This window comes from Botryllus schlosseri, chromosome 3 (assembly GCF_051294905.1).
Source record: "Botryllus schlosseri isolate E-star chromosome 3, Bs_hap1, whole genome shotgun sequence".
Classification (NCBI taxonomy): domain Eukaryota; kingdom Metazoa; phylum Chordata; class Ascidiacea; order Stolidobranchia; family Styelidae; genus Botryllus; species Botryllus schlosseri.
The window spans coordinates 14381432-14407729 of record NC_137238.1 but is presented as its reverse complement, the minus strand read 5'-3'; the positions used below and the strand labels follow the sequence as shown (position 1 = coordinate 14407729).

General features: G+C 41.1%; 2 long non-coding RNA genes across 2 annotated transcripts; one reads left to right on the top strand and one right to left on the bottom strand.

Annotated features, from left to right (window-relative positions):
* Positions 1–17658: 17658 nt before the first annotated feature.
* LOC145435830 (uncharacterized) lies at positions 17659–20189 on the top strand. The gene is made up of 2 exons (XR_013914049.1): positions 17659–18977; positions 19997–20189. It is a non-coding gene; the product is annotated as an uncharacterized LOC145435830 (long non-coding RNA).
* Positions 20190–24511: 4322 nt separating this feature from the next.
* Positions 24512–25817, bottom strand: LOC145435829 (uncharacterized). Its single transcript, XR_013914048.1, has 3 exons — positions 25633–25817; positions 25220–25399; positions 24512–25014 (listed from the first exon to the last, which is right to left on the bottom strand). It is a non-coding gene; the product is annotated as an uncharacterized LOC145435829 (long non-coding RNA).
* Positions 25818–26298: the final 481 nt, after the last annotated feature.

The window sequence follows — 26298 nt, the reverse complement described above, 5'->3', positions numbered from 1 at the left end:
AATGTTGAAGTCTTTGAAGTTACGATTCGGACGTAAAATGACTTTGGTAAGGAAAGTGAGAGCTCCACAGACGCTGATGTGGGTTGCCACTTCTGCAGGTGTACATAAAGCGCTTGTGAAATGTCTTGTATTTGCAGCTCCATTATTTGATAAACCTCGTTTTAGTCCAATCGCTTCTTAATGTACATTTTGAGCTTTATGACCTAACCAGGAAAATGTGACTTCATAGCTTTCTTAATATACCTCAAAGGGATACGGTTTTGTGTTGAAATTGATTTCACGACTTGCTGATGCATAGAACAAAATATGACTTTGAATGGCCCTAATTATAACCATGGGTTAGCAAAAAGTGAAGTCAGTTTTTAAAATGTACAAAACTCGTAGGTGACCTAAAGATACTTTTTAAATTAACATACATTGCTCTTTTTGAGCAGATTTTAGTTTTCTTGAATTTTTTAATCGCACATACTTCCAGACGTAGACATTTCTTCCTTAGATATACGGGCTACCAACCCTCGGGCTGCAAGGCGATTCTAGAAATTGATTATAATATTTATTAGTACTCGCAGAAATATCGTCAGCGGTGAAACCTTTGCACAACGCGATATACGCAGCGTCGCCGCAACCTTGATATTCATATGTCCAAGCTGGGAATATTACTAGTCAAATGAGCCCAGCGGTATACAAAGGCGACTTGCAACTCCGCGCAGGACATGACTGCACACTTGCTTGTCATAACATAATTGTCATCGAATTTGCTGCGTAGTAATATATGTCATGTTTTCACCCTTGCCCAACCCTGTTCCTTCCTGTCGGATGACTGAAAATCTTTATCAACATTAGAGTGGCCCGCGCAAGGTTTCGAAGTCGCTGATTTACTTTACGACATCGCAGTCGCGTCAAAACATACATTGAGTTGATTTCTGGCACTTCTCGTTCAGGTCGTCAAAAACTGGGGTGGATGGTCGGGATCCCAACGATCTTCAATGACAACTATGGGAGCTTCCTGTTTGTTGACAAAGTGAGTTGTTTGGTATATGTGAAAGCATTATGTCCTAATGTGTTGTGGACACAAGCAAATCGCATGGCTCACTGCCATCGGGCTACATCATTCACATCATACAAAAAAGGCAATTTACGGCACTATTAACACTGTATTGCTGTATTCACACTGAATTTGATAAAAATTGGTATCTCGACAGGTCACTGTAAATCTTAAGAACGATGTAATCCAATTTCAGTGAGTAACGAGATTTTCCCGTGTCCATGCTACTGTAGGACACTATGGTGAAAGTGTCACTAGTATATGGTGTCCAATCAAAGAAGATGATGTGAAACCAATATTGGCCCCTCCTATTTCACTTAGAAAGTTGCAGTGTTACGACTGATGCTAAAATCATTCCACTCTGGGTACCATTATGCTCGCTCGATATCCTTGAAAGCACCATCACGTATTAATATTATTATTATTATTATAGGAATAGTGGCGCTTATAACCGATTAGGTCTTTTGCGCCACGTACGAGATGATTAGCGTAAACAATATTTCAAAGATATTTCGCACACGACAGAACAAATTCCACCACCGGGGTAACCAGTTGGGGAGACGTGAGAACATTCTCAAGAGAAAATACGATGCCGTAATAGTTGCACGATTCAACTAGAAATCGACGGTGAAAATCAAATCGAGAACAATATACTATAAAATGCGATACTGTTTCTGGAGTGCCGCATGTTCCACAATTGGGGGTATCCGAGCAGTTGATACGGTATAAATGCGAGTTCAGGAGACAATGACCAGTCTTCAGACGGAATAATATACGGTCGTATACACGAATGGATGCCTGAGGTGGTAATACGAAAATTGATTCCACAAACTGTTTGTAGTGGGAACCTCTGGTATCGGATTGGTACTCAATGTTCCACGCCCTTTCGCAGTGATAGCGGACAAGTGCTTTAACGTCTTTTTGAGGAACTGGGTAACGCGCAGTTGTTATTTTCTGTATCGCTTTCTTTGCTTGCTCGTCGGCGTATTCGTTTCCAGGTATCCCCGCGTGTCCGGGTATCCATACAAATTTGACGCTGGCACCTATTTCCGTAATGCGCACGTGTAGTGAGAGAATTTCTGCAAGGAATCCATCGATTGGTCTAGAAGGGCAAGAACTTATTAATTTTAGAGCACTCAGGCAATCAGAAAGAATCACGTATTTCGACGGTGCATTCTGTTCTAATATCCAACGCAACGCAATAGATATGGCTAAAAGTTCGATAGTGAAAATAGACAGTTCACTAGGGCATCGTTCTGATAAAATGGTTTTATGGGATGGAATCCACACTGCTAGCCCGCAGCCACCACGCGATTTTGAACCATCAGTGTACACGGGAATTAAATCCGCACAGCTTTCCAAAACATAGTCTAGGCAAAGATGCATCGAATTCGGTTTCGTGTGTCTATCAATTTCAGTTGAGAGATGCCACTCTACGTGAGGCCGAGGCATGATCCACGGAGGACTATCGAGTACCTCACGCGTATCCAACGAGATTTCTCTGAAAAATGATTTAGTGACCGTGTTGAATGAATTCAATCTGTCGTTCATGAGATAGTAGATTTCATGCCAGGAATCTTCGGTTAGGCAACGAGACGGGTGGGCAGAACACTTACTCAATAGGTGACTGCGGTAGTTATAACAGAGGTATTGATGTCTAATATGAAAGGGCATTTCGTGGCATTAAGCTTGCAGCGTGCAGATGGGTGTACTGCGCATGGCTCCACAGCAAAGGCGTAGAGCCATGTTCTGCATACTGCGTATTTGTTCGAGGTAGCGGTTTGGGGCGAAGCCATAAGCTGGTAGTGCGTAATCTGTTACTGAGCGAATCGTAGCTCTGTATATAGAAAGGAGTGACTTTTTGGAGGCACCCCACGACGTTCCTGTAAGAAGTCGAAGGATATTAAGCCGCTTTGAGCACTTTGAAATGATATGGTCGACGTGATGTTTGTAGGACAAGGATGTGTCGAAAACGACTCCAAGATATTTGTACGACTGAACGAATTGAAGTTCCACGCCGCCCACGCTAAGCGAGAGCGGACAGATTTTACGTTTCCGAGTGAACAAGATGGCGGCTGACTTACTCATCGATACGTTGAATCCCCATTTCGTACACCAATCATGCACGCGGTTCAGAGAAGATTGCGTCGAAGTGAGAAGTGACTCGATGGATAGTCCACTTTCCCACATCGCGAAATCGTCGGCAAAAAGTGCCTGCTGTTCGCACTGTACGCTGGACGGAAGGTCGTTAATCATGACATTAAATAAGAGGGGGCTAATTGTACTCCCTTGAGGAGTACCGTTTTCGAGAACATACGATTTGGATAATGTACATCCTATCCTTACTCGAAAAGTCCTTTCATCTAGAAAGGCTCGAATCCAAGAGAGCATTTTCCCACATATGCCTAGTTACGACAATTTATACAATAGCCCGTTCCGCCATAGCATATCGTACGCGCGTTCAATATCTAAAAACACCGCTATCACTGACCTTTGGCTGTTAATTGACTTATATACCGAGTCGTGTAGTCTCAAAATATGGTCCAGGGTATTTCTACCCTGTCTAAAACCGCATTGCGAGTTGTCAAATAGTCCGTTTTTCTCTAGATACCATCTCAATCTACTCGCCACCATTGCTTCCATTACTTTGCAGACGTTACTTGTTAGAGAGATTGGCCTGTACGATTCCTGTAATGCTGGGTCCTTTCCTGTTTTGAGTATAGGGACGACCGTTGCATTTTTCCATTCAGGAGGGATAGTACCCTGGTCCCAACTAGCATTATATAAAGAGAGAAGGTGGTTCAAGGCACTAGGGGAAAGATTTTTCAACATTGGCGCGCATATGGTATCCTCACCGGGTGATGTGCTCCGGCGAGAATGTACGGCATCTTTCAGCTCGTCTATTGAAAAGGCGACGTTGTAATCCTTGTTGACGTCGGTTTGAAACATTACCGCTTGCATCTCGTCCGCCTCGAAGTTTAATCGGAGTTGCGAGAAAGTATCACTGTGATTCTCGTTACTGCTCACCGTAGCAAAGTGAAGACCTAGCCGGTCCGCTTTCGATTTATCGTCGAGCATAGTCAAACTGTTTGAAGATGACGAACTTGATGTGTCGTACGAGCTGCCCCCAGAAATTGACCGGATTACTCTCCAGACTTTTGATAGGTTCGTTTTCCGATCCAATGATCCGCAAAAGCTTTCCCAACTCGCTCGTTTCGCTTGTACAATAGTTCTACGGCAACCCGCTCGCATTTTTCTGAATGATACAATATCGTTAGGATTGAACGATCTTTTCATTTTCATGTAGGCCGCCCGTTTACGCCTGATCGCTCGGTTACAAAGATCGTTCCACCAGGTAACTGGATTTTTACCACAGTGTTTTGACCGGGGTATAGACCTTGTCGCTGCTGATACGATCGCATGCCTGATGCCCTCATTAGATCGTTCCACATCATCGGGATAAGTGGATATGATCTCGGAATCCACGAGTCTGGAAAAGCTATTCCAATCAGCTCTATTTAGATTCCACGAATCTATCGTCACTGAAGTTTTTATTGTCCTAACATTGTAAGAAGTGCGTACCACGAAATGATCACTTCCCAGCAATTGATCGGTAACAGTCGAATGACATTTACTGGCAACATCTGGCGAAGTGATAGTCAGGTCAAGAAGGGACCACCGTGATCTGGCATTGGATGCTAAGTTAAGGCGGGTAGGTATCGAGGTGTTCAGAAGCACGAAATTATGTTTTCCTATGACATCGTAAAGATGGATACCACGGTTGTTTGTTGTTGTGCTCCAAGATGAGTGGTGTGCGTTGAAGTCGCCGAACACGATGGACTTTGAAGTTAGCCCTTCGAGGAACTCCAGGTCACTTGGTTGCAGTTGATAGCTCGGGGATATGTACACGTTACATAATTTCAGACCACCCGCCTGTACTAGTATGGCATCGATTTCTGGTGGAGTCCTAATTCGGTGGCATGATGAATGCAACGAGTTTGTCACAAAGGTTGCTACACCTCCCGAGTGCAGGGTTCGGTCTTTCCTATAGAGGGTATAGCCGTTAAGTCGCGGAGTATATTTACTGATGAGGTGGGTTTCTTGGATCAGAATAATATCCGGTGGTGGTCGGAGAGTGGTGAGATAATGTTTAAATTCGGGTAATTTTCTATAAATTCCACGGCAGTTCCATTGTAAGAAAGATATCACGGAAGAGCACTTCATCGGGAAGCCGTTTTGAGGACATTTTTCAGAGTTTGAGGTTCAATGGACATTCCAAGATACTTGAAGGAAGCTTCACTGACGATGTTGAAAACATCATGATCACCAGAACGACAGGCAGATATGGTAATGTTGACTATCTCGGCTATTAGCGCTAAAAGACGGACGGTGTCGAATTGCCCTGTGCTATTCAAAGGATTTGCGCAGTTTGGCGTTTTCTCAGCTGGTGTGGATTGCTGTTGATTGCTGTGTACGTTTCGGAGGTCACCATCGTTAAGAGCAGGATATGCCGCTTGGTATTCGGATCGCCAGTTCCTACTCGTGCGTCGTGTATTCCGTGGTACTGAACCGACGGTCGGGCTAGGCAACGTATCATTCCCCAACAGAACAACTTTCTCTGCGAACATTTCTTTTGCTTTTTCGAATGGCACATTGGTCTTTTCTTTTATTGCTAAGATTTTGGCTTCATCCTTATATACGGGACATCCGCCATATGCTGCGCTGTGACACTGGAGACAGTTAACACATTTTTTGTCGTTTTGGCATTGCTCATATTCGTGGTCTCGACTACCGCACTTTGTGCAGCATTTTTTCCCACGGCAGTTGTCGCTGGTATGCCCGTAACGATTGCACTTATAGCAACGTAATGGAGGTGGTTTGTACGGCCTCGTCCGGAAAGATAAGTAACCAATCGATACAGAGCGGGGGTACTGTTCTGACTGGAAGTGGAGCAATACAGACATTGTCTCCACCTTCTTACGTTCACTATTCATTCTCGTGAGTCTTTTCACGGAGCTGACCCCGAATTCCGACAGATCTCCGTTCAATTCATCATCAGTGAACTCTAGTGGAACACCAGAAATAACGGCGCGACTGGCGTAAGATCGAGCAGGGTATTGTGACGCCCTGATTTCTATATTCGTTTTACCGTCAGTTATCGAGTTGCTGGTAACCAATTTGGTAACCTGCTTGCTGTTATTACAGGTTATTAATAAATCACCCGAAGGGAAAACCCGGATGGCCTTGTAGGGACCAATTGTTTTATGAAGCCAAGAATTTATCACATTGGGACGATAGTGTTTGAGTTTCCTACCTTCGCCATTTGCGGATAGTACTACCTGTAACGAGGCATCTTTACGAGATTCATTACTGCTGCTAGAACTCTGAGCGTTCGGTGAGCTAGCGCTACTGCCTGAGTATGCGAGGTCACGAATAGATGGTGCGTTATATACAGGAACTGAAGGGATAACTTTGGATGTGGCGCAGATCATCGGTTCAGTATTTGCGTCTATAGTATCTGCAACTTCATTCACGGTATTGCTAATTTCTCCTGCTACGGCGTATGATTTCGACGCTACTTTTGCTCGACCTGGTGAGTCATCACTATCATCACCATCTGCTGAACTGAACGCTTCGGACGACACGCGCTTACCCGCAGAAGGCGACTTAATTGTGTTCATGAACACTATCTACAGGCGGAAAGTAGTTCCTAAACAAGCCTATTATAGAGAACTCCGTTGGGGCTTAAGCGACTGAGTCAAGCGTACTGTTAACCTGCGAGAATTCGTTGATTAGCTCGAGCTACTCTGAAGACGACCGTTCACGACGACGCCTAATCACGAATGCACCATCACGTATGATCGTTTTCTTAATTCTTTGCATGACCCCGACTCGCGCGGTAATGACTTATTAGGTAGGCTTACCATATTTTGGAAATCTAAATAGAGGACACTTTTTCATGAAATTTAAGACTTGCAAAACCAGAGAAGAATTCTCAAAAATCGGTGAATTTTTCCCACTTTGTGACCGGTTGACTAAAAAAATTAAAAAAAAGGTCAACTTTTCGCTCAGAGCTCCAATCACCGTTTTTCATTCCGAAATACCCGCCGTAGCGTCACTTCTGTGCTAATTTACGGCATATCACTCGCATTTCGCTCTAAATGTGACCTAAATTTTCAAAAAAGAAGACAAAATCTCAAAAAAGAGGACAAAACGATAGGCTCAGATTTGCCGTAGTCTTTGATATTCATTTGTCCAAGAGTGGATTAATCCTTGTCGAATAAGCTTAGCGGCATATAGAGGCAACCCGCTATTTCACGCTGGACATGACTGCACACGTGCTTTTATTAACACATTTTTCATCGAATTTGCTGCGTAGTAATATTTGTTGTAGAGTGGCCCGCGCAAGGTTTCAATGCTGCTAATCTATTTTTTTACGTTGAGTTGATTTCTGGCACTCCTCATTCAGGTCGTCAAAAACTGGGGTGGATGGTCGGGATCTCAACAATCTTTAATGACAGCTATGACAACTTCCTGATTGTGGACAAAGTAAGTTAATGGTGTATGTGAAAGCATGATGTCCTGTCTTGTGGACACAAGCGAATCACATGGCCCACTGCGATCGGGTTACATCATCAATTGGTATCAACTAGAACAGGGGCGGGCAACATACGGCCCGCGAAAAGATTTTGTCCGGCCCACGGACTGTTTTCCGTCTTGCATCGTAAAGTGGCCCGCTGCCCTTGTCCGCCGAGATTCCATACTACTTGCTTACTATTACGTTCAATTTTAGTGACTGTATGTTATTATATATGTGTATGCGCAGCGTGCGAGAGTGGAGCTTACGCGTTAGTTCGTTGTAGACGGAAGACTAAGGCCTTGTGGTGATCACGGTGTTTGTCGACTGCAATGGTCATTTACACCAGGCTGATATTTCTTATTTTTGATTCCGTAACTGACAACATGTAGCACGGCACACTTATGGGCTTTTGTAAGGCACCGCTTATGCCAGTGGTTGCCCACTCGAAATGGGTCGCTGGTAGGACTGGGCAAAATTATTCGAGTACTCGAATCTGAATCGAGTATTAATTTTAATGATTCGAGTCGAGTAGTAAAAGACAATTTTTTCGCTCGCTGAAATTATTCGCTCCTCGCCATTGAAAGTTGATTTATCAATGAGAATTATAGTTTCGATACCAATTTTCCCTGCTGAAGCCTTGAAACAGTGAATGACCGTATTGTAGCATACGAAACATATAGTAGCCTACCAAGCTACGAATGTGACTGGAAATTGCACATTTCCGAAGTCATGACCATCCAACAACATTGTCAACTAGTGCAATGAAACCTGTATGGTCGAAAACATACCAAAGTATCTTAAATGTGATGGATACACCAGGCATTATATTCTTTGTGGGTGCATAAAAGGTACATATTTGAACTTTGAAATATCACATTCCGTTGTGACGTCATAATGAGTGATACTCAATTACTCGACTCGAAGCATAATCATGATTCAGAATCGAATCACTCAGCTACTGGATTTTTCCCAGCCCTAGTCGCGGGCCACTATTCAAATTTCTTAAAGGACGCAGGCCGCATGAATTCAATATCGAGATTAATTAGGCCCCACAGTTGAACGCGACGCTATCTCGTCACCTACTCAACCCTCATGAATTGATATCTTTGTAAATTTGAGGTACTGGACTTATCGAACGTCTTGAAATCTTGATGAAGGATTGCACCGTGTGTTGATTGATCACAGAGAACCAAACATGGTGGCGTCTCTATAACAATGTTATTCTCAAATCTACATTGTCTTCGTCATTATCGGCGAGAAATGTCTGTGATGTGACATTGCTGCCGATAAAAGACATTAAATAGATACTTGTATATGTGGATAAATGGGCAAATATTGTATCGATTCAGCAATCTGACCCTCCAAGTACTTAAGTTTCCTATATCCGGACTGCAAAAGTTGCCCGCCCCTGAAATAAAAGCTACCAATGTAACCATCACGTATGATCGTTTTTGTACCTCTTTGCATGAGCTCGACTCGTGCTGTCATGACTTGTAATGTCTAATACTCGATCTATCTTTATTTGACACTCACACCTGTAGTACCGAGTTAATAACATTTTTATTTATCAGGAGCCAAAGAATGTATACCCGACGATCGAGTACAATACGATCCTGAATGAGTGGAAAGTTCTCTTCGATGGCAAAGTTGTCAAAGGGGTCTTGAGCTTCCATCATGCGATGGCTATAATACTGTCAATATACTGGGTATTCAACATCAAGTTCGCTCCGTCAGCCTCGAATTCCTGGTCCTTCGTTGCAAACTTCCTTTCAAGACTCCCGAACGTTAAGCAGTGTTGCCAACTCCGGATGGTAGAAAATCGCTAAAACTGGAGTCGAAAATCGCTAGATGTCGCTAAATATTGAGAAAAAAGCGCTAAAAATAGCGCTAAATCTGCATTATTTGCCAAAGGTGTTAAATTGAACCATGATATCAATACATTCTTCTCAGCTATATTTTACTCATCTGGGGCCAAAGTCACTTATCATATTTCTAGTTCATAATACGTAATAGTCATCTCTAAGCGGGAGAAAACGTGCAGTGCATTTCGATAAAGCAGATCGCATTGCGCAATGATCGCTATACGTGACCACTGACCAGGTTGGCAGGCATAACTGCTCAGTGCTCACTATATAAGCGTGCCTTACTCGATGCGTCCGTGAATACGTGATGCGATGTACCGTGGAAATGCGCTTGACTTCTATAAACTGTGTTGGAGTACTTGAACACGATATGCGACTTGACACACTTGTACACGACATGCGACTTGACCCGACACAACACGACTTGAACCGGGTTTGCCAGCCACTATAAGTATAAGTTGAGACCTTCAGAAAATAATTCGAGGACCAACCCGGGGTATGATATTTAATGAATCTGGTCTTAAACGAAAGCTAGTGTCACACTGATTCCGACAATACGAATTAAATTATTGTCAAGACAATGGAACGACCTCAAAACAGCCCCAAAAGTCTTAATATCGGCATTGATCAGAACAATCGCTGGACGAAATTGGTCATTGTTATGTTCATTGTGTTGCGGCGGTGCCATTGTTGGAGCAATGCCGGTTTTCAGACTTTAAGGGCTGTTTCGGGGTGCATGGTTCCATTGTCCTGACGAGATTTTATTTTGTATTTTCAAATCACTGCGACTATAGCTTTCGATCAATAAGGCCAATTATATTAAATTTCAGCGCTCAGGTCGCCAGATGTAGCTCTGTCAATTATGCTACTTTTAGATTACTCAGCAAGAAGCGACACTGTTTGCCCATGCGTAACCGCGAGGAGTTGCGTAGGTTAGCAATCTACAAGTAATTAAGAATATATCATCGGAGTCCGCACTCTGGTGGCCGGTATAGCCAATGCATTCGTCGCCAGAACTAATCTTTATTAGTAATTTTCGGTAAAAAGCGCTAAATAATCGCTAAATACCTTTTCAAAAATCGCTAGATTTATCGCTAGGCGCTAGATCCATATTTTTTGGCGCTAAACCGGATGAAAAATCGCTAGATCTAGCGCGAAAATCGCTAAATTGGCAACACTGACGTTGAGTACACTGCGGCTGTTCGTAGCAAATTAAATTTGCTTGTGGATTGATCAGTGGCAGATACATTTTTGGCCATTGATATAATATTGACCGGTTAATATTTTTAGCCTTTATAATCCTTGTTTCAATAAAACGTTCCGAAACTGTCCAAGGTTAGGTTCACTGTGGCTGTTTACAGTAAATTATTTCGTTGAGGTCGGGTCAATACTTCTAGCTGTTATAATTCTCGTTTAATTGCAAATGTACCAAAACTTCCAAACGTAATCAGCAGCTGTTTGTAGTTTGCAGCGAAGATTTACAAGTTGTCATGAACGTCCATCATGTGCTGGCTACATTACTGTAGGCTTACCATACGTCCTCTTTTAAGAGGATTTGTCCTCTTTTTTGACTTTTTTGAAAGTGTCCTCGGAGGACGCCGTTTTGTCCTCTTTTTTGAGATTTTGTCCTCTTTTTGGAAAATTTAGGTCATATTTAGAGGAAATCGCGAGTGATATGCCGCAAATTTTTTTTAGTCATCCACCTGGCAATGTGGAGTGAAAAACGTGTTTTTGAGCTCTGAGCGGAAGTGATGACTTTTTTTTTTTTTTTTTTTTTTTTTTCTTTTAGTCATCCGATCATGAAGCGGGTGAAATTTACCTGTTTTTGAGAATTCTTCTCCAGTTTTGCTTGTCTGAAATTTCTGAAAAAGTGTCCTCTTTTTTCATTTCCGAAATATGGTAAGCCTACATTACTGGCTATTGATTCATTGAGGATGGGTAAATGTCTTTAGCCGTTATAAAAATTATCGTTTCATTACATACGTTCCGAAACTTTTTAACGTTAAGTACACAGTATCTGTTTGTAGATGATCGATTCATTAAGGGCGAATCAATACTTTTATCTGTTGTTGTAATTCTTTTTTTCGTACATGCGTTACGAAACTTTCTAAAGCTGGGGACTTAAGCTGTTTGTAGTAAATTAATGTGATTGAATTTTTAAAGTCGGGAGTAGTAGTATAGATCGCACAACCGGTGGCAGGGGCTCTTATGGGTGCGGTCGCATGATAACGCGAAATCGGGGGTGGCACGGTGACCCTTTTGACCCCCCTCTCGGTCGCATGATAGCGTTACGGAGATAGGGATCGGTCGCATGCTAACGTTTTCGGGTATAGGTGGCGGCGGCATGCTAACGTGAAAACTCGTGGTGGCATGCTAATGTTTTTAGGTATAAGTGCGGCGACATGCTAACGTTTCAGTTATGGGGTGATGAAGTGGTGTTTCGGCCCCTCTCGGTGGCATGATAGCGTTTCGGAGATAGAGATCGGTCGCATGCTAACGTTTTCGGCAGTGGCGGCTCGTGACAATATCGGGTGGTGGGGCAAGGGCTGCAAGCGACTTTTTATCAAGATGACGTCACAATGGAGCTTTCCAACGTAAACAAGTAACTTATTGGTACGAACTACGGTAACACGAACTTCCCGACAACAGTGATGTAACGTATGTGCCGCGAGAGGTCTGCCGGTGAGCTGTGACTTGAAGTGTGGTAACTGCGTAAACGGCGTGCGGAACAAAGATTTCACACGGCTCACGTTCGCACTATACCTGACTTGACTAATTATCTGCAGAAATGGAAATGACTATAACTCGAGAGATTGCGTAAGCCTAGCTGGAAAGGTCAACGAGTTCGGACACATACGCAATTGTTATCTCATAGATTGGACAATGTCATATTGAATCCAAAACATAATTCTGAAGAACTACGGATAGCAGCCTCGGAAATTCGGTCCCGATACAGCATAGGAGATATTTTGGCCTTGATGCTGGAGACTGTCACACGACACATACGGCTTACGGTCTATATGTCTGCTGCAAAATCGCCTTTGGAAAATATATTACCGAATAAATACGTGGATGAAAGCCGAAAACTTGGTACACTGTTACATGAAATCAACGAGAAGTAGCCTCATGACCGTTTTCGGTATGGTACACTGTCAAAATTAATACAAACAGACCAACACCGAATTTTGCGTAAAATTTACTGAGGAATAGGCTTATCATTGTTCAAGCGATCAGCTGTTAGCCGCCATCGAAAACGAAACAGCTATCGCGCTTGACAGGGGTTGTAATTGTAAGCAAATGTCCTGAAGGCCACAATTTCACGGTCAAAATTGACATTGGAGAATATAAAATAAAATTAAATATTTGAATGCAAACCGAGGATGTTAGTAAACTGTTTCATGATATCATCATCTCATCACTTATCTCAGTATGAAACACAGTTAGCGTTAACACAGATACGCCGACTTTTGCGTGAAATCCGCAATGCGTTAGGTAGGCTAAGTGCCAGATCAGCGCACATCTTTAACATACTCGACCTTGATAACGTAATTGCTGCCCTAATCATTGAGTGCCAACCTTGAGACTTGGCACAGCGTTCGATACTAAAATCAAGACATACCATGCAAAAGCTCATGACGGATCTAGGTAAGGAGCATCGTTAAAATCAATGGAGACCAATACCGGCTTTGCGTAAAATATGTTTGCGATAAATGACGAGTCAGCTCTCACTCGACTTAGGAAACGAAATTACCACTAACACAGTACAGTGACAAACTTGAAACTTGGTACCGCGTTGAATACTAACATTAAGACTTACCGTACCAAATGTCATGACCGATCTCGGTATGGAACATCGTCAAAATCAATGGATACCAATACCGGCTTTTGAGTAAAATCTGTTTGCGATACATGACGAATCAGCACACACTCAACTTCGGAAACGGAATTACTACCCTAAACTTTAAGTAGAAACCCTGAAACTTGGGACAATGTTAAATACCACCATCACGACATGACATACCAAGTTTCAAGAATTATCATGGTGTGAAACACCATCAAAATCGACCTATACCAGCAAAGGTCGACTAAACGCATATGACGGTAACCGAGTTCAGATCTAGATACGATTGTTATGAGTGCTACCGGGGCATGCCCCGGCTAGGCATTTGCAAAGCGAAAACACGGAAGAGAATTCGATTTTCGCAAAGACTTCGCTATATATATGGGCATTTACAAGCGAAAGGACAAGAAGAATACGATTTTTGCTGTGATTTCGGTATATATAGATTGCTGTGCGTCTATAAATGGTAAAGAACTGTTATTGAACAGAATTTTAGGTGGGGCAATGCCCCAGTTGCCCTATAGGACGAGCCGCCACTGGTTTTCGGGTATAGGCTGCGTTGGTGAGTCGTATTTTCAGGTATAGGCTCCGGTCGCATGATAGCGTTACAGAGATAGGGATCGGTCGCATGCTAACGTTTTCGGGTGTAGGCTGCGCTGACATGTCGTACTTTCGGGTATAGGTATCTTTCGTGTGGTGTCTTATGACTGCGGTGACAAGCAGGGTTGTAACCAAGTCACATTGTTCCGAGTCACGAGTCAATCTTACTTTTGTGGTTTTGACTCGAGTCAAGTCGAGTCATTTTCAATTCATCACCGACTCGAGTCCGAGTCCAAGTCACCGTTTAAAGGCTCAAGTCCGAGTCATAGTGTTATGACTCGAGTCGAGTCCAAGTCACAGTATTGAAGTCATGTTCAACTCGTGTTTTCAATCCTGAATTTGCTTATAGCTTATAGAGAATGATCGAATTCATTCTACATGCTATCTGATATAGAACTAATAACGAATTCACGTCTAAATACCAGCTGATCAATGATATATATATATATAATCATTCATCATTGGTTATATATCAGCTGATGGTGAATCAGACAGATGCATCATGTTTATGTAGACGTACAGTTTTTCTTTCACATTATCAGGTGGTTTACTAAAAAAAAGTCAGTTTTCCTGCTCAGCTCCCGATATAGCCGCCGGAGCGTTACTAATATGAAAGGAAATTTTGGATTAACTACAAATAGAGATTTTCGAATTTTACTGGCCACCTCATGATATTGTTATATTGTGTGAAAATATGATTCATAGCAAATTTGGCTCAATTCCAACTAGAAAAAGCAAATTTATTAGAGTGGAATATTTTGGATATGAAAAAATAGTCGGCTTACTACTAGCATGTAATTATATTATATGAAATAATTTCTCACCAAAAACACTCCCTTTATTTTCAAATATAAAATTTTCTCCTCTCATATTATTGATTTTACTTTTTAAAATTAAGCCAGATTCGGTGTTCTTTTTCTGCAACATAACAATTTTACCAAGTAGCCACCCAGTAAAATAAATAAGTTATTTTTGAACAACCCTATTGTACAAACATCACACAACGTGCACAATATGCACATATACCTAACAAAACGTCAAATCGATGGAGTGTATTGTGTGTTTTCACTGACAGCAGATCAAATCAATGATGAGTTACAATTAGAAAATACTAAAGTGGAAAGGAGATCCTCATATATGTTATAGCGGCAAAGCCTTAGAATAAATCCACATCTACTGAAACACGTTCCACTGGTGCACTAGATACAGGAATTGACAATCATTTTTGAACCACATTGAAGAGCATCGGATGCTCATTTTCTGGTCGCCCAACTTGACCATCTGAGTCATTTCATTGGCCCTACTTGAACTTTGCTTCGATTGATTGTATAATTGAAAAGTATTGAGTACTTTGATTGCGGTGGATCTATTACCTCTTCATCACAGGATGATTTTGTACAATGCATTGCTACTATGGGTACCATTGTCTGCTGTTTTTACGGCGACATATCTGATATCAGTTCAGTGCAACGAAAGCAGTGGCGACAAATAGCGATGTCGGCAGAATTCGTCAGATGCGTTGATCTAGCCATTACGATTCGCAAAATTTTTCATCTTCAAGTCATATAAAATAAGCCGAGTCAATGACTTGGGTCGAGTCATGCGTAATGACTCGAGTACAAGTCGAGTCAATCCAAATATTGACTCGAGTCGAGTCGAGTCATTTTCCCATTTCTAGAAAATGACTCGAGTCAAGTCGAGTCACAAAAAAATCGTGACTCGAGTCTGACTCGAGTCGAGTCATGACTCGAGTCATTACAACCCTGGTGACAAGTCGTACTTTCAGGTATTTAGTTTGCCACAGAGCCGGCGTAGACGGTGATTCAAATACCAACAATAGCCGCGTTCGCATACTAACATTTCAAAAAGGTGTGAAATATTTGTAAAATCCTACGATCGCCCATAAGATAACACCTCAGACATAGTCATCTTTCACGACTTGGTGTCATAGCCATACCGATCGCTCACGCGGTGAAATTTTAGTAATCAGTTTGTCACAGAACTTGATTACGCTGGTAAGATTTCATAAGTAACGACTAACAGAACCGCCAGTGTCGGTAACTTGAATAGCAACAAATTGTCACTTATTTCCGTCCTAACCCTAATCCTTTGTGCGTTCACCGCATACTCAAATAGGTGTGAAATAATTGTAAAATCATACGATCACTGACAAGGGTAACGAATAACACAACCACAACGGCGGCGACTTGAATACTATCAAATTGTCAATTGTTGGTATAACTCGAATCTTTTTAAGAGTATAATCCTTTTGAAACTGAATATTACTTGACTTGACCAACTTTCAACTCCGTTTCCGGATCATTCACACATTCCACGCCGCTGTTTTAACACTTATAGAATCAATACAAACTATCTCTAACCCGATAATATTCAATCATTTTGGTAATTTGCCAACTTTAAATCCGTTCGTCAGATGTACTACAGGTAACTGAGATAATCAAAAACGAAATATTTTGACTTTGACATAGTGTGAATTGAAATAGGATCGACAAACATGACTACCAACTTTCAACCCATCCATATTTCGAAATTATACGAGCATTGATTTGAAACAAGTAATGAAACCTTACAACTCTATTCACGACTGAGTTTACCGTTTGTCAAATAGAGTTTCAGTAATTACTATCGCGATATTTTAATGTGTTACTACACACAATCGAGTCAGTCAATGCAATACCACCTGTTGTAAATATTTCTAACTTGACAACCACTTGCGCATACCACGATCTAGTTGCGACGCGACGAGTTAAATCGGAATATTTCAATCTATTTGTCGAAACCTTGAACAAGCTGTCTGGTTATTTTTTTTTGCTGCAATTGAGTTAACGGAAATAGTATTACGTCTCAACATTAAATACGAAAACCTTGTCAAGTAAATCCGTTTGTAACGTACCATGCCAGCTCAACAGTATCCGTATGAAAAGTAAACAAGATTGCGCGAGTAATCGCTACAATCTAAAATCCATAGCAAGTTCGGTTTTAGGCATATACCCATAACTCGTCTTTTTTTGTTCAACTGTAAAAGTCGTTACTATTCTGCAAGACAAAGAAATTACTATGCGGTATATTTTGTAAGCCAAAAGTAATCACTTCTCGGTGCCGGTGACTTGAAATTAACATAATATGTTTGAGTATACGAGATTTGAAAGTTTGATCAACGTAGTTGAGAATTCCTTTCTTACAATCGACCGCAGGCGTTATATTGAAACAGATACAGTGTACTTAACGTTAAAAAGTTTCGGAACGTATGTAATGAAACGATAATTTTTATAACGGCTAAAGACATTTACCCATCCTCAATGAATCAATAGCCAGTAATGTAGCCAGCACATGATGGACGTTCATGACAACTTGTAAATCTTCGCTGCAAACTACAAACAGCTGCTGATTACGTTTGGAAGTTTTGGTACATTTGCAATTAAACGAGAATTATAACAGCTAGAAGTATTGACCCGACCTCAACGAAATAATTTACTGTGAACAGCCACAGTGAACCTAACCTTGGACAGTTTCGGAACGTTTTATTGAAACAAGGATTATAAAGGCTAAAAATATTAACCGGTCAATATTATATCAATGGCCAAAAATGTATCTGCCACTGATCAATCCACAAGCAAATTTAATTTGCTACGAACAGCCGCAGTGTACTTAACGTTCGGGAGTCTTGAAAGGAAGTTTGCAACGAAGGACCAGGAATTCGAGGCTGCACTCTTAGAAATATTCGTAGATTTACCCAAATTATACCGGTAAATTTGTCCCGTCAGTTATATTAACGGTAAATGCCCGTTAAATTAATATACGGGCACGTCAAGAGTAAATTTACTTGTTTTTAGAGGGTAAAAAAATTACAGATTAAATTCGTAGAAGCAATTTACGGGATAACCAGTATTTCAGATTTACTTTTGGATTTGTAAAAGCAATTTACTGGATAATAAGTGCTCCGGATTTACTTTTGCATTCGTAAAAGCGATTTACTGGATAATCATTATTTGCAACATTGCTATTGCACTCACAATTCGATCATTTTACACGCTTACGGTCTTATGGACATATATAAAATGTGATTTTCGTCATTACATCATGTTTCAATCATCAAGCAAATTACGACATCGATGGCCGTGCTGATTGCTAATCGGTGAATGGTATCCGAACATCTGGGCATTGCAGATACCATCGTTTATATCGCTTTATAAATAGTATCCTTTGAGACATCAATATCTAGCAATAGTACCATGGCAAGCAAATTTGGTATGTTATGCAGTTTTACTGCAGGTATGATCTTTTGTGTAATTATCTGTTGTACCAGTTCTGCCACCATTGTAGACTCCTTAACGCATGTATGATGCAAACTATATATCAAAACCCTGGAGCTGGTGTTTAGCCGCCACGCTCCTTTGCCATTGCGACGAGAGTAGTAGACGTCCTTTACCTTTTTCCTGCGAATGGCCTTATGAATTGTTTGATCACGAATTCGTAGCTGCTCGAGCGAACAGTACATTGTGACGTCATAAATATTCCAGACATAGCGGCGTCAGACGTCAGACATGTCTGAGCCTGAGCACGTGCGGCTGAATTTTCCGAGATAGATATTATATCGACGCGATGTTTTCGTATTGGATAATAACAAGATGCGTTGCTGTAAGATATTGAGGGTTTCGAAGCCTCAGCTTAACTCTAGCTTTAGAATATTGCAGGTGTTGATAGCAGATATTGTAGGTATAGCAGTATCCGAGCTCAAATCTGGCAAGTTATTCTCAGTCCTGTTTCTGAAGACGTATGTATTTTCGTTACAGTTTAATGGTGAACAGAAGCTATGGCTTATAAGAATGTATTACATTTTCTGACATTGAACTACACGAAAATGGAAGCGTTATGGCATTATGAATCATGACGTTGAATGCTTATGTGATAGAAAGGGATCATTTCGCCTCTCGCTTCTAGCACGATGCCGTGCGAAATACATTGGACGTGCGATGCAAAGGAATATTGCCAGAAAAGTTTGCAATCACGCTGGAAAAGATGATTCAGGTACGAAATCCTAAGCCAGGGGTATCCGTATCAAACTCAACTTGCGTCGCTGGCCGGATTCAAACTTTCAAACCGCTCGCGGGCCGGATCAGTCAAATCATTCCAAAATGTTACGGTACATCAAAACACCCGACCTTACTTTTCGCTTGAATAGTTTATTATGAATCCTGTATACATTTTGGTATATTACATAACATTCACGATCATATCATATGGATATATTCTAGCAGCACCTTTACTCGCAAACAACGGAATTTTGGCAAAAATTCAAAGATTGATCGTTTGAATTCAACCGTTAAAACACTGACTCTAACGAAGGAATAAGCTGACATATTTGTATGTTCCCTTTGTTTTATTCGTAATCTGCCGTTAACTAATCGTATGCGCTTTGAGGAACACAAGTGATTTAATTGTAAACGCAGGCGTTGGAATTTGGCTCATTATTAATCGTCATTCGGGTTTTTCTGTCTGTCTGGGGCCTTTGAGTAAAAGTGATACAGCAGTGTGACCAAATATATTTGAATTGTATTTTTATAACTATTATATTCTCCATGCGACCTCCATATAACAGTTTTTTTTCACTTCACGAATAACTACTTTTTGGCTCATTTCTTCATAAAAATATGAACTCAGTGTGCACTTTTTGGAGTTTTGGGAATTGGATGTCGGTATCAGCAACTTGTTCCTGATGATGACTAGAGTAAAACCATAACACCACTGTTGGATAATTATATCACGGTCTATGATCTTGACATTTGTGGCCTTGCGGGAAGTATTTCTTACAATAATATCTCAACATTTGTTAGAAAATGTGCTGGGTAATACAGGGTTTTTTCAAACTACTAAGAATTGCTTCGCAGGCCGCATGCGGCCTGCTGGCGTTATGTTCGACACCGATATCCTAGGCCATCATTATTCGAGAAATTGACAAGAATATGGAAAGTCGCAGTATGTCATACTATAGCGTCTTAAAGTTTCCAAATTGAAACTGTGTTGATGACAGCATAATCTTTGTTCAGATTATAGAAGAACCTACAAAAGAGCATGGCCCAAAGTACAGTCATTCAACTGCTGCTGAAGTTTTGATGAAGCCCTCTTCATTCAGGCAGTTGCTGACTGATGATCTCCACAAGAAAGACTGGATTTTCGTCATTATCCACACTTACTTTTTTTTTACGTGTTCCCGCACCAAATAAACCTGATTCAAATTTACTGGTCTCAGGATCGTAAAACTGCTGCAAGGGACCATACGAGTATATTGATATTACAGCAGATTTCTGTTACCTTTAGTTACGGAAATTTTCTGTAAAATTTCCTACGGTCAGCATATGTAAAATGATATTACGGGGAGAGTTATTTCGAATTTACTGGTCTCATCAGCGTAAAACTGCTGCACTGGACCAGACCAGTAACATGGTATTACAGCCGTTTTCCGTTACATCAGGTAACGGGAATTTTCCGTAAAAATTTTAACAGTCAGTCTTTGTAAAAATAAATTACGGTCAATAATATTTACGGGAAAATATTTTTCAAATTTACCGGTCTCAGAGTCGTAAAACTGCTGCCAGGACCAGACCAGTAATTTGGCATAGAATATTTTTAACAGTGTGACGGAGCGAACTTGATGTTGAACACTCAGTATATTGACAGTATTATAGCCATCGCATGATGGAAGCTCAAGACCCCTTTGACAACTTTGCCATCGAAGAGAACTTTCCACTCATTCAGGATCGTATTGTACTCGATCGTCGGGTATACATTCTTTGGCTCCTGATAAATAAAAATGTTATTAACTCGGTACTACAGGTGTGAGTGTCAAATAAAGATAGATCGAGTATTAGACATTACAAGTCATGACAGCACGAGTCGAGCTCATGCAAAGAGGTACAAAAACGATCATCAGATGGTTACATTGGTAGCTTTTATTTCAGGGGCGGGCAACTTTTGCAGTCCGGATATAGGAAAATTAAGTACTTGGAGGGTCAGATTGCTGAATCGATACAATATTTGCCCATTTATCCACATATACAAGTATCTATTTAATGTCTTTTATCGGCAGCAATGTCACATCACAGACATTTCTCGCCAATAATGACGAAGACAATGTAGATTTGAGAATAACATTGTTATAGAGACGCCACCATGTTTGGTTCTCTGTGATCAATCAACACACGGTGCAATCCTTCATCAAGATTTCAAGACGTTCGATAAGTCCAGTACCTCAAATTTACAAAGATATCAATTCATGAGGGTTGAGTAGGTGACGAGATAGCGTCGCGTTCAACTGTGGGGCCTAATTAATCTCGATATTGAATTCATGCGGCCTGCGTCCTTTAAGAAATTTAAATAGTGGCCCGCGACTAGGGCTGGGCAAAATCGAGTAGCTGAGTGATTCGATTCTGAATCATGATTATGCTTCGAGTCGAGTAATTGAGTATCACTTATTATGACGTCACAACGGAATGTGATATTTCAAAGTTCAAATATGTACCTTTTATGCACCCACAAAGAATATAATGCCTGGTGTATCGATCACATTTAAGATACTTTGGTATGTTTTCGACCATACAGGTTTCATTGCACTAGTTGACAATGTTGTTGGATGGTCATGACTTCGGAAATGTGCAATTTCCAGTCACATTCGTAGCTTGGTAGGCTACTATATGTTTCGTATGCTACAATACGGTCATTCACTGTTTCAAGGCTTCAGCAGGGAAAATTGGTATTGAAACTATAATTCTCATTGATAAATCAACTTTCAATGGCGAGGAGCGAATAATTTCAGCGAGCGAAAAAATTGTCTTTTACTACTCGACTCGAATCATTAAAATTAATACTCGATTCAGATTCGAGTACTCGAATAATTTTGCCCAGTCCTACCAGCGACCCATTTCGAGTGGGCAACCACTGGCATAAGCGGTGCCTTACAAAAGCCCATAAGTGTGCCGTGCTACATGTTGTCAGTTACGGAATCAAAAATAAGAAATATCAGCCTGGTGTAAATGACCATTGCAGTCGACAAACACCGTGATCACCACAAGGCCTTAGTCTTCCGTCTACAATGAACTAACGCGTAAGATCCACTCTCGCACGCTGCGCATACACATGTATAATAACATACAGTCACTAAAATTGAACCTAATAGTAAGCAAGTAGTATGGAATCTCGGCGGACAAGGGCAGCGGGCCACTTTACGATGCAAGACGGAAAACAGTCCGTGGGCCGGACAAAATCTTTTCGCGGGCCGTATGTTGCCCGCCCCTGTTCTAGTTGATACCAATTGATGATGTAACCCGATCGCAGTGGGCCATGTGATTCGCTTGTGTCCACAAGACAGGACATCATGCTTTCACATACACCATTAACTTACTTTGTCCACAATCAGGAAGTTGTCATAGCTGTCATTAAAGATTGTTGGGATCCCGACCATCCACCCCAGTTTTTGACGACCTGAATGAGGAGTGCCAGAAATCAACTCAACGTAAAAAAATAGATTAGCAGCATTGAAACCTTGCGCGGGCCACTCTACAACAAATATTACTACGCAGCAAATTCGATGAAAAATGTGTTAATAAAAGCACGTGTGCAGTCATGTCCAGCGTGAATTAGCGGGTTGCCTCTATATGCCGCTAAGCTTATTCGACAAGGATTAATCCACTCTTGGACAAATGAATATCAAAGACTACGGCAAATCTGAGCCTATCGTTTTGTCCTCTTTTTTGAGATTTTGTCTTCTTTTTTGAAAATTTAGGTCACATTTAGAGCGAAATGCGAGTGATATGCCGTAAATCAGCACAGAAGTGACGCTACGGCGGGTATTTCGGAATGAAAAACGGTGATTGGAGCTCTGAGCGAAAAGTTGACCTTTTTTTTAATTTTTTTAGTCAACCGGTCACAAAGTGGGAAAAATTCACCGATTTTTGAGAATTCTTCTCTGGTTTTGCAAGTCTCAAATTTCATGAAAAAGTGTCCTCTATTTAGATTTCCAAAATATGGTAAGCCTACCTAATAAGTCATTACCGCGCGAGTCGGGGTCATGCAAAGAGGTAAGAAAACGATCATACGTGATGGTGCTTTCAAGGATATCGAGCGAGCATAATGGTACCCAGAGTGGAATGATTTTAGCATCAGTCGTAACACTGCAACTTTCTAAGTGAAATAGTAGGGGCCAATATTGGTTTCACATCATCTTCTTTGATTGGACACCATATACTAGTGACACTTTCACCATAGTGTCCTACAGTAGCATGGACACGGGAAAATCTCGTTACTCACTGAAATTGGACTACATCGTTCTTAAGATTTACAGTGACCTGTCGAGATACCAATTTTTATCAAATTCAGTGTGAATACAGCAATACAGTGTTAATAGTGCCGTAAATTGCCTTTTTTGTATGATGTGAATGATGTAGCCCGATGGCAGTGAGCCATGCGATTTGCTTGTGTCCACAACACAGTAGGACATAATGCTTTCACATATACCAAACAACTCACTTTGTCAACAAACAGGAAGCTACCATAGTTGTCATTGAAGATCGTTGGGATCCCGACCATCCACCCCAGTTTTTGACGACCTGAACGAGAAGTGCCAGAAATCAACTCAATGTATGTTTTGACGCGACTGCGATGTCGTAAAGTAAATCAGCGACTTCGAAACCTTGCGCGGGCCACTCTAATGTTGATAAAGATTTTCAGTCATCCGACAGGAAGGAACAGGGTTGGGCAAGGGTGAAAACATGACATATATTACTACGCAGCAAATTCGATGACAATTATGTTATGACAAGCAAGTGTGCAGTCATGTCCTGCGCGGAGTTGCAAGTCGCCTTTGTATACCGCTGGGCTCATTTGACTAGTAATATTCCCAGCTTGGACATATGAATATCAAGGTTGCGGCGACGCTGCGTATATCGCGTTGTGCAAAGGTTTCACCGCTGACGATATTTCTGCGAGTACTAATAAATATTATAATCAATTTCTAGAATCGCCTTGCAGCCCGAGGGTTGGTAGCCCGTATATCTAAGGAAGAAATGTCTACGTCTGGAAGTATGTGCGATTAAAAAATTCAAGAAAACTAAAATCTGCTCGAAAAGAGCAATGTATGTTAATTTAAAAAGTATCTTTAGGTCACCTACGAGTTTTGTACATTTTAAAAACTGACTTCACTTTTTGCTAACCCATGGTTATAATTAGGGCCATTCAAAGTCATATTTTGTTCTATGCATCAGCAAGACGTGAAATCAATTTCAACACAAAACCGTATCCCTTTGAGGTATATTAAGAAAGCTATGAAGTCACATTTTCCTGGTTAGGTCATAAAGCTCAAAATGTACATTAAGAAGCGATTGGACTAAAACGAGGTTTATCAAATAATGGAGCTGCAAATACAAGACATTTCACCAGCGCTTTATGCACACCTGCAGAAGTGGCAACCCACATCAGCGTCTGTGGAGCTCTCACTTTCCTTACCAAAGTCATTTCACGTCCGAATCGTAACTTCAAAGACTTCAACATTTCACACTACTAGCCTACTCTACTACAACAGTGATTTAGAATAGAAAATGGACGTGAATAACTGTTGTTGTGCATAGGTTTTACTCTTTAGTTCCGTCAGTGCTGATGTTTGCATGTAAAAATACACCATTTTCACATAGATTCATATTTTCCAGAAAATAAAGTCATGTTATTGATTTTTTAAGGTCATATAAAAATGGCCGCAGTTATAATATATATGTCATTTGTTGTGTCATGAAAAATGATTGCGCATGCCACAAATGCCGAGGGATTGTGCCGTCTGTGACTTGATCATAACACTGCTTTATACCGACGGTACCCAATGCGCATCGATCAAGATCGGGTAAATCTCCAGCAGACTGTGTTGACATCCCATTCAGAATGGCCTCGCGACGCGATTCGAATGTTCATTTCATCCTATTCAAAATCGTTTCCTTGTCAGGTACTCTCTACTTGCCTCTTATTGCGTTTTGATCTATCTCGATACTGCGCTCGTCGTCTGTGGATAGTATACATGTTGACTCTGTAGGACAAAATAGATCCTAATTAAAACATGACTGGTTATCGGTGCAAGGTGCTACTTCTCGCCAATGTTCCTTCTAAGCTGCTCGCATGCGCACAGACTCGAGAAAAATTAGACGTATCATTGTCTGTTGGTATCAGTATCATATCAAAATATTCATATTGAGGATATCTAGATGAAGAAAGCAAGATACTAAAATGCTCACATTGCATGTTGAGACTCGAGAATTCTTGCAGCGTTGACTAGATTTTTCCACAAGCTGCTGAGATTTCCGTTTGCCGCAGCGTCCATGCTTCTGCTATTTCAAGTTTAAGACGGGAACTTCTTTTTCATGGTGTCTTCGCCATTCCCTCAACTTGTTGCAGAGCTTGTCTTTCCATGATCCCTGCAATGAGGCATGGTTGAAGAAAGGTTTGGATTAAGTTTGGACAAACTTCTGACATGTCTGTCACCAACATTGATAAATTGGAATGTAATGCCGCCCCTGCTGTATGATATTACACATTGATATTAATCGTCAATAATTGGTGCATGCATACGTTGTAGGACTAGCCTATTGCATGAAAGTGGTAGGGGGATTTTCATTATCAGTGACTTGATCCCAACACTGCTTTATACCTGCCCAATGCGCATCGATCAACATCGGCTTAATCTCGAACAGACTTTGTGTTGATAGGCCTATCCCATCTTTTCTTGTCACGTAGTCTTTTCACCCACTCGACACTTATTGCTTTTTGCTGTACCTCGATGCCGCGCTCGTCTTCTGGAGAATATACCGATTGAGGTTGACTCTGTAATAAATATCTTCATTAAAGTCCAGCCAATCATCAGCTTGCCGGTAATATTGAGTCAATTTATTGCAGAAATAACAAAAGTTTTTTCAGGCCTAACTATTTCGTAAGAACAGACAGTTCCGACCAGAAATGAAGATAAGCAGTAGCCTAAAATTCTAAGCTGGTGGAAAAAAGGCAATTTACATATACGAGATCACGATTTTCATGAAAATTAAGATTTTTAGGCTGAAAAATGTCAAAATTGTCAGAATGTCAGATTTTATCGGTCATAATCTTCGGTGTTTAGATTCAAATAAAATCACCCTAGGAAAACATCACGTATTCGTTGAAGAAGTTCATATCAACATATTCCGACATGTTCTATTCTATGGCAGATTAGTAATCTATATAGACCAGAAATGGCCAACCTTTTCGGCTAAAGGGCCACATGCAATTGACGAACGAGTGCGCGATCCACTAGCCACGCCAAGCGGGCAAAAATTTCGAAGTT